General features: G+C 38.7%; 1 pseudogene; it reads left to right on the plus strand.

The window, feature by feature from the left end:
- Positions 1-2,942: 2,942 nt before the first annotated feature.
- LOC118571710 lies at positions 2,943-8,539 on the plus strand (annotated as a pseudogene).
- The last annotated feature ends 2,011 nt before the right edge of the window (positions 8,540-10,550 follow it).

The following is a 10,550-nucleotide window of genomic DNA, read 5'->3' on the forward strand; positions in this document are numbered from 1 at the left end:
CTGCCTCATCCTCAGGTCCAAGAGTCAGCCTTATGCAAACAGGCTTGGGCAGAGAGCTGCATTTAACTGGAAGACAAATTTACCACCCCAGCTCTGGGAATTTGATGCTGTGGTACAGCAGGTGTTTTTGCTTACCAGGCAACACATTGGGCGTAAAATGTAGCAGGCTTTCTTAGACTGCCAGCCTCCAAAGCATGATGTGAAGACATACTATTAGTTATGAATGCTCTGTCTAGTTTAAGCTTGTTTGTAGCTAGCATTTCTAGCTTTAATTAACCCATTTCTAAAAATATATGTGGTGCTCCAAGACTCACTTACCTCATCTATATACTCTCCATTGCTCTTTCCTGTTTACTCCAAGTCTGGCTAGCTCGCTCCCCTTTATTCTTCTTCCTTCTTTTCTTCCTTGTCCACTAGCCCCACTTATGCCTCCTCTGCATATCTACTGGCCATTCAACATTTTATTCGACCAATCAGGTGACTTAAGCAGTCAGGATAAATCAGCAACACAACTTTACATACTTAAACAATTTACATAGTTAAACAAAATATTCCACAACATACCAAATGCAATACATCTTCACATAATTAAACAAATGAAAAATCAGGGTACACAGTGCGATCAAATATACCACTACAAACCTCTGATCGCTCAAGGGGCTGTCAATGACTGTTCAACCACTTCTGCAATCCACATTAGCATGTGCCTACACTTGGTATTTTCCAAGGTGAGGTAGAAATGAATAGCCCTGGGAAAGTATATTACCTGCACTAGAAATCATATAGTGAGCCAGACTGAGCATGCCATTCAGGTGTTAGTATAGCTTAAAGAATCCTCAGTGGAATGTCTGCAGACAGGACACAGGATAAAATTCCTTTATAGAGCAGTGGAGCACAGCAGTAAAGCAGCTGGACAGGTGATCATCATTTCATTTCCACTGCTGCTGGCTGATGCTTCAGCACCATCATAGATTCCAGACAGGGGTGTCAAAAAGTGGACAATGGACTGTGGGGCAAAGGCCAATGTGCCGTAGATCCATTTGGACTCCAGGACAAAGACTGACACTAATGGTCCAAAAACCTGGGCTTGCAGAGCCTGCACAATCTTTGCTATTTACTGTTTGAGATAGGGTCTCTCTTCTAACCCAGGCTTTCCTAAATCTCACAGTGATCCTCCTGCCACAGTGTGCTCAGTACAGTGGATAGTTCTGTGCCACCCTAACTTCTGTTTATTTAATGACTAAATGTGAATAATTAATACAAGTCAGTCATGGTGGTGCAGAGCTTTAATCTTAGCACTCTGCAGCAGAGGCAGTGATCTTTATGATCTCAAGGCTAGCCAGGTCTGTGTGATGGGTTCAAGACCAGGAAGGGTGGTAGAGTAAGACCCCGACAAAGAAAATGAAATAATAGGAGAATAATGTGAAAACACTTTTTCTTCATTTGGCTTACCTAATTTTCAGTAATGATGAAGAAATGAGAGAAAATTAAATCTGAGAACTCACATGTAATGTAGGTAGTAAAATATGTATAATTTAGCTGTCAATAACAAGAGGCTGTCTAGTAAATATGGAGTGATTAAGTAAAAATATTTTGATCCTGTAGGGTTAAGTAGACTAAAATTATGTATTGGTGGGTTTTTCTACAGAATAGGTGTTTAAGAGATTGCAGATATTTAGTACATTAAAAAAAAAAAATCAGAGTTTACAGAAGTGAAAATCATAGTACATTTTCCACAGCTGGCTTGATGTATGGTTGTCCATGAAACTGACAGGTTTTCTTTGTCCTTTCTCAGTTTCATAGCAAACCTGACTAGTGCCCCAGAAATGCGTCCCGAACTCCCAAGAATTTGGTCAGAGTTAAGATCTGAATCAGTAAGTAGCTGGTCCCAGCAAAGGTTTTAGGTACCAAACTTCTCTCTCTGGGTGTGATGGTGGGGTCCCTCACCCCACTCTGCAGGCTGCCATGGTGCTACAAAGGAGGTGCCTAACCTGAAAGTTACTCTGGCCCTACTGGGTAACACCTGAGTTCAGGGACTTTCTACTGAGATTGCAGGACCTGCGGAAGCCTCCATCACCAAGTCAGTCTGGACTTCCTGTAGTCAGCGTTTCAGGTGCTGGTGACATGGCCTAGAAGCGTAACAGAGATGGGAAAGGAGTGAAATGTCATTTCACCTGCTCAGAAAGAAGGTCCCTGAGTAGCTCACTTGCATAGTCCACAGAAAGAGGTGGCCTGCCCTGGTTTTGACATAAGAATATGGAGGTTCTAAGGAATAAAAAAGGAAAGGACATGGCTGCTACTAGGTATGGTGGAGGAGAAAATTTTTTTTGATAAAAGGCAGAGAGCAGGGAGAGGCAGGGACATTTGAGGGAGTTCAGAGCAGACATGAGCTTGAACAATGTGAGAAGAGGAGCTAGGTGAGAAGAGAGATAGACCAAGAGTTCAGGAAGCTTAGATGTGGAAAATCCAGGTTACCATAATGGTTGGTTTATGTAGGGAAAGACAGCCCAGCCCCAGGGCTGGAGAAGTTCTGGGCGGTGGGCGGGGCTTACTAGCCCTACCCTGTAACAGGTAGGGGTGAGGAATGCAGGGAGAATCTGGCAGACAATGTCTTGCTTGGAAATGGTCATTAGGCGCCTCAGCCATTTGTCCCTGGTTTGAGACCTAACACCCTGTGTCCAGGACGAAGAAGTGCCTATCTGACTGCAGGAAAGGTGCAGGGACGACCTTGCAGTCCAGTTCCAAGTTTTGCAGCAAAGCCAATCTCAGCCTGACTGGGACAGATCTGTGCCTGAGGAGGAAGCCAGTGCTGGGAAACACTGTGCTGTGTCCCTTCAAGGTACTCTGTCCCTAGGGGAGCTGTTCCTGTCACTCAGGAATCACTAGCCAATCAGGGCCTCCAGTCCGAATAGGGTGGGCATTTCCTGTCCGCCATTCTTCTGGCTTGGCGGCTCAGAGGCTGAGTGAGACTCTCTTGTTCCGTGTGCTGCGCTGTGACCCGCTGCCGGGAGCTGTGAGGAGAGCTGGGCGAGTTCGGAATCCGCCATGGTGAGTGAGGGGCCGCCGTCCCCACGAGGGGAGGAGTCGTGGGTGCGGGGTGGATCCCGGGGCTGTGGGAACCGACAAAGGCGGCGGCCCTGGAGGTCTGAGTTCCCTGCTGTTCCTGCAGCTCCGAAGTCCTGCAGCCTCTGAATAACTTGCATATGCCACAGCGGTGGCGGCGGGGGCTCAGAACACGGGCATGTGGCCACTGTACTTGGGTATTTACTTATTGTGACATCAGCGTGTAGTGCGCCCACACGCGCCACTTGTGTTATGCCTGGTGGAAGGAAGACTGTTAACTCACAGAGTCCTGGTTACTCTAGTGGAACTGAATATTCAGGTGTAGGATCCTTCTGCAGTTAATTCCGTGCAGAGCGTGATTTTTTGTGTCATAAACATGTTTGCAAGGTAGTCCATTCACTTGTGTCAGTAAGGTCAGGCATGCTGGGTTTCCTGGCCTGTGAGTCAAAATTGACTCTATATTAATTGTATCTTTTTAAGTGTTCTCTTTGACCAACAGCACATAGTGAGTTCTAGGCCACCTTGTGCTGCATAGTGAGAGCCCATTTCAAAAAACCTTAAAGAAAGATATGTCTCTGTGCCTTTTTGTCTGTTTGTTTTGTTTTTGTGGTTTTTTTTTTTTTCTTTTTTGAGGCAACCTTTTTCTCCCTGGTATAGGTTATGGAATTAATCTTGAGTTCCCTTCAGAAAAGCAGTATGTTCTCTTAACAGCTGAGCCATCTCTCCAACCAAAACTCCAAGTATTAAATCTTTAATTTTAAAACCACAGTTTTACTTCCTCAAATATTTAAAAGTTGAATCTTTTATCAATATAAAAGCAGGCAAACAATTATGATGATGTATATGAGAAAAAATAAGTTAACATGATACACTATTAATCTTCAAAAATTACATTCAAGAAACTTGAATCCATAGAGCAAAGACTGTTGTCAACTCTACTCCATACATACACATATTTATGTGTGTGTGTGTGTGTGTGTGTGTGTGTGTGTTTGTGTGTTTTAATGGGGACTATGGGGATTCAGCCCCTGATAGTTTCCTCCCAGGGTCCAGGAAGAATCTGCAACCAGCTGATAATTAATCTTTGACGAAAAATAATGAATCTATGTACATGTAATTCCTTGGTCCATAAACTTTATTATTCTGTGTCAGTTACAAGCTTATATTCTGCTCTCACATTTAGCTCCTTTCTTGCCCAATTATTCTTTACATTTATCTGTTGTCCCTTCCAGGTTCTATCTTAATTCCTTCATCTAGTTCTGCCCCTTCTAGAGTGTCATCCATCTAGTTCTTTCCCATATGAGCTCCTCTCCCATCTCTCCTTCTCTCTCATCTTGTTTTTCCACATCTTGTTCTTCCCCATCTGGCTCTTCCTCATCTTCCATCTCATACCTCTAGTACTTTCTTCTAGCCCTTCAATGTAGTTCTTACCCATCTCAGTTTGTTCCTCTCAAGTTCTTCCCCATCTAGTTCTTCCATTCTCTTTTCTCCTCTCTGTCCCGTGTCCTGGAAGTCCCAGTATATGAAGGGAAGGTCCATGCCAAATTGTGTAAAGCCATTACTTAACGTCCACCTGACCTAGGTGATCTCTCCTTGTGGAATTTACCTTAAATCAGGAGACTTGCATGTTGGCTATTATCACTGTTAGTCCCAGGTACTGATGCAGATACTTTGTAAAAGGAAACGGTGATCTTAACTGTTGATTCATATTTACATTCTACTGGGATTTTTGCTTGTTTGTTTTCTTTTATGGTTTAATAGCAACCTTTCCGTCACTAATGTTTGAGAGAATCATTTTGATATGTGTGTCAGTAACGTAATAAAAATGAAATTTTTCCATAGGAATATCCCATTAGCTGTATAGTTCAAATGAGTCACTCCAGTTTTCTGAAAGCCAAGTACATTTTTAGAATCTATGTTTAGCTCATTGAGAGTTTAGAGTGAGCCCCTTGTGCTCAGTGTTTTTCTTTGTTTGACAGGGTCTCAATATGTACATTTGACTATCATAGAAATCTCTACATAGGCCAGGCTGCCTTGGAAATCACAGAGATTCACTTGTCTCTGCCTCCTGAGTTTAGGGATTAAAAGTGTGCACCACCATGCCCATCTTGTCCATCCTTTTTTTGATGTCAGTAATTTTGAAACAAGTGTGCTGTTGTTTACCCAATGGTATTGCTTTTTTTGAATATCTCTCTCTGTATATAGCTCAGCATTTCTCTTGCAATGCCATGTAGTATTTATAGGGATCAGAAATGAGAGTCATAATCCTCTTTCTCTAATTCCCTCTAAAATGGTTTGCTGATTGCATTTGAAATGCTGTGATAAGAAATAAATTTGTCAAGCAACACATAATTATGTAAATATAAATCCCCTGATGTGTACATTTCAGAGTATCCAATTTTTCCATTTCTGTTTCATTTGTGTATGTGATTTTTAGGATACAATGACCTATGAGGATGTGCAAGTGAACTTCACCCATGAAGAATGGGCTTTGCTGGATCCTTCCCAGAAGAGTCTCTACAGAGATGTGATGCTGGAAACTTGTGATAATCTCACTGCTATAGGTAAGAATGTGAGTTTTCCTTCAATTTTTAACTTACAGGTATAAACCTTTCTTAGGAATTTTTGTTCCACTGTGAAAGAAGAATGTGATATATAAATTAGGCATGGTTCTAAGTTTCACTGAATATAATAACTCAAAATTTGCATAATTCCCGATAATATATCATTCATTTCTGGTATTATATTTTAGGTTACAAATGGGAGGACCAGAATATTGGAGAACTTTGTCAAGGTTCTGGAAGAAATGGAAGGTAATTTACATGTTCAAGGTGATAGATACATTTATGTCTCTGAAGAACTTTTAAAGTGCCCTGACATTTAATGAAAACCAACAATATAAATAATTACTGCTTTGTGATGATTATTAAATTCTTACAATATCATGTACCTCACTTTCAGATAGCTGATATGTGTTTGCAATGTGTTCCTGTAAGAGACAAAACAAAGAAACAATGCCTTAACAGATGTCACCAAATCAATCTTAACTCCCTGAGATCCAGGCGTCCATTTAGTTTCATTCCATTCAACTAATGGAAAGGCATTCACATTGATTAGGGGATTAGGGTATGTCCAAAAAATGTTCATAAGCAAATTGTCCTTTAGTTAAGCTTGTGTTACTCATATACTTGAAGAGAGTAATCATCGTTTAGTTTAAGGGGCAGTTTATGAGATTTCAGAATGCTGTCCTTGTGAAGAAAACTTAATCCCTGAATACATCTCTTTGAGGAACAAAAAGTTACACTTTGTGAATGCAATGTGAAAAACCTTTGATTGCTATTTTCTCTTAACAGGTATATCATCTGTCTCTCTGGATATAAGCCATGTGAGAACAATGGATCTGGAAAAAAGATAAGTACCTCTCTGTCACCCAGAAAAATCAAAAGATATGCAGTGGTTACCACTGTGAGTAGACAGTGTGATCATGAAACAAGTGTAGAATTAATTGGATTTCCAACTTCACTTGAACTACACCAACATACTTACAATGGAAAAAAGCCTTATGAGTACAAAGAACTTGGTAATTTTTCTGTCTGTACTGGGTCATGTTGTACCTGGAATGTGAATCCCACTATAGGAAAATGTTATGAATGCAATCAGTGTGGTAAAGCTCTCAGTTCTTCCAGTTCTCTTCAAAGAAATGTAAAAACTCACATGGAAAAAGGAACTGATAATTGTGAGCCATGTACTAAAGGCATGAACCATCACACATATCTTGAAACATGCAAAAGAACCCATAAAGAAGAGGAATCCCATGAATGTAAACAACCTGATAAAACATTTATATATGATTGCCCTTTACAATTACATCAAAGAACGCATTTGAAAATTAAACTCTCTGGATATAATCAAAGTTTTAAAGCTTTTGCACATCATAGTTATCTTCAATTACCCAGAACTAATGCTTTAATGAAACAGTATGAAGATAAGCAATTTGGTAAAGCTTTTACATATCCTAGTATTCTTAAACAATATGAAAGAAGTCATAGTGGTGTGAAATCTTATGAATGCAATCAATGTGGTAGAGCATTTGCACAAAACACTCATCTTCTCAATCTTGAAAAAAGTCATATTGGAAATAAACCCTATGAATGTAATCAGTGTAGTAAAACATTTGCATGGAAACGTAATCCTCACAATCATGAAAGAATTCATACTGGAGAGAAACCATATCAATGTAATCAATGTGGTAAATCCTTTACACGTAAAAGTCATCTTCACATTCATGAAAGAATTCATACTGGAGAGAAACCTTATGAATGTAATCAATGTGGTAAATCCTTTACACATAAAAGTAATCTTCACATTCATGAAAGAATTCATACTGGAGAGAAACCGTATGAATATAATCAATGTGGTAAAACATTTGCACGGAAATGTGATCTTCACTATCATGAAAGAATTCATACTGGAGAGAAACCTTATGAATGTAATCAATGTGGTAAAACATTTGCACGGAAATGTGATCTTCACTATCATGAAAGAATTCATACTGGAGAGAAACCTTATGAATGTAATCAATGTGGTAAAACATATGCACGGAAATATGATCTCCACTCTCATGAAAGAATTCATACTGGAGAGAAACCGTATGAATGTAATCAATGTGGTAAATCCTTTACACGTAAAAGTTACCTTCATATTCATGAATCTATTCATGTTGGAAAGAATCCCTATGAATGTAATCAATGTGGTAGAGCCTTTACACATAAAAGTTTTCTTCACAGTCATGGAAGAATTCATACTGGAGAGAAACCTTATGAATGTAATCAATGTGGTAGAACATTTGCATGGAAAAGTTATCTTCACAATCATGAGAGAATTCATACTGGAGAGAAACCTTATGTATGTAATCAGTGTGGTAAATCCTTTACTCGTAAAAGTCATCTTCACCGTCATGAAAGAATTCATGCTTGAGAGAAACCGTATGAATGTAATCAGTGTGGTAAAGCATTTGCATGGAAAAGTCTTCTTTATAGACATGAAAGAATTCATACTGGAGAGAAAACCTTTGAATGTAATCAATGTGGTAAAGCATTTAAATATAAAACTGATCTTCACAGTCATGAAAGTATTCATAATGGAGCGAAACCCTATGAATGTAATCAATGTGGTAAAATATTTCCACCTAAAATTCACCTTTACTATCATGAAAGAATTCATACTGGAGAGAAATCGTATGAATGTAATCAATGTGGTAGAACATTTGCATGGAAAAGTGATCTTCACAATCATGAGAGAATTCATAATGGAGAGAAACCTTATGAATGTAATCAGTGTGGTAATTCCTTTACACGTAAAAGTCATCTTCACAGTCATGAAAGAATTCATACTGGATAGAAACCCTATGAATGTAATCAATGTGGTAAAACATTTGCATGGAAACATGATCTTCACAATCCTGAAAGAAGTCATACTGGAGAGAAACTCTATGAATGTAATCAATGTGGTAAAACCTTTCCATGGAAAAGTCACCTTCACAGTCACGAAAGAATTCATAGTGGAGAAAAACCCTATGAATGTAATCAATGTGGTAAAGCATTTGCATGGAAAAGTCTTCTTTATAGACATGAAAGGTTTTATACTGGAGAGAAAAACCTTTGAATGTAATCAATGTGGTAAAGCATTTAAATATAAAACTGATCTTCACAGTCATGAAAGAATTCATAATGGAGAGAAACCCTATGAATGTAATCAATGTGGTAAAACATTTCCACCTAAAAGTCACCTTTACTATCGTGAAAGAAATCGTAGTGGAGAGAAGCCTTATGAATGTAATCAGTGTAGTAAAACATTTGCATGGAAAAGTGATCTTCACAATCATGAGAGAATTCATACTGGAGAGAAACCTTATGAATGTAATCAATGTGGTAAATCCTTTACACGTAAAAGTCATCTTCACAGCCATGAAAGAATTCATGTCGGAAAGAAACCCTATGAATGTAATGAATGTGGTAAATCATTTGCATGGAAAAGTTCTTTTCACAGACATATAAGAATGCATTTTGGAGAGAAAACCTATGAATGTAATCAATGTGGTAAGCCTTTACACATAAAAGTGATCTTGACATTCATGAATGAACTCAATCAATCAAAGTGGTACAGCATTTATATGGAAAAGTCATTTTCACAGCCATGAAATAAATCATATTGGAGAGAAACGCTATGGATATGTTCAATGTGGTAGAAATTTGCATGGAAAGGACTTCTTTGCAATCATAAAATATCATACTGGAGACAAAGTCTATGATAGCAATTAATGTTGTAAAGCATTTGCTTACAACTGTCATCTTCACACCTAGTGAAAGAATTCATAGTAGAGAAAACCCTATCAGTGTATTCAATGTGGTAAAGCCTTTACATATCCAAGTGTTCTTAAACAACATGAAAGAAAACATATGGGAGAGAAGGTCTATTAATGTGGTAGAGCATTTATATATAAAGTCATCTCACAGGCCTGAAATAATATGTCCTAGAGAAAAACCCCTTGAACCTTATAAATCAGGTAAAGCTTTGAACACCAGGCACAAAATCCATCATTTTGAGATGCCAGTACCACAGGGTGTCCACCAAGACCATCAACAGTGGTAAAGTGGAACCAGTAAGAGCTAGAAGTTATGTGTACTGTAGAGAATGGAGCCAAAGAAGTGACCCAAGCCCATTGGAGAATCGCTGAAGATTCTGCATGGATCCCAGTTACTAGAAGTTGAGTTAATCTATACAGTCAGATTTTGTTTTGCTTTTTTCATGTTTTGACTGCCTTGCTTCTTCCTCTTGTATAGAGACAGTATTTAATTTCTCCGTGAGCCATATTTGAAAGGCTTTGAAGTTTTAAAAGAGATTATAGATTTTTAGTGAGATTGCATATTTTTAAAGAGAAACTTCAATGTATATGAATTTGTAAAGATTGTTGGACTTTTATTAAAGCTATTATGTTTTTAATGCAGTATCCAGTAAATAAATAGGAAAGGAGAGGTTGCGGCTTAATAGTGCCATGTTGTGTGTCATGTTGAAAAGGGGTCAACTGCACTGGCTAGTCCCATGTCAACTTCACAAACAAGCTAGTTATGAAAGAAGGGAAACTCAATTGAGAAACCTACATAAGATCTGGCTCTAAGGCATTTTCTTAATTAATGATTGATTATGGAGCTGTTCTTTGTTCTATAACATAGGCAGAACAAGCTATGCAGGATAATCCAGTTAAGAAGCTACACTGCATGGCCTCTGCATCAATTCCAAGTTCCTGCCCCATTTAGGGTTCTGTCCTGAATTCCTTCACAATATGGAAGTTTAGGCCAAATAAACCATCTCCTCTCCATTATGCTTTTTGGTCTTTGTGGTTCATTGCCGAAATTGTAACTAAGACATTTTGTCTCAAAAATCCAAAAATAGGGTTGTGGACAGATGGCCCAGCAATTCAACACACT

The sequence above is a fragment of the Onychomys torridus genome, chromosome 21, assembly GCF_903995425.1.
Source record: "Onychomys torridus chromosome 21, mOncTor1.1, whole genome shotgun sequence".
NCBI lineage: Eukaryota > Metazoa > Chordata > Mammalia > Rodentia > Cricetidae > Onychomys > Onychomys torridus.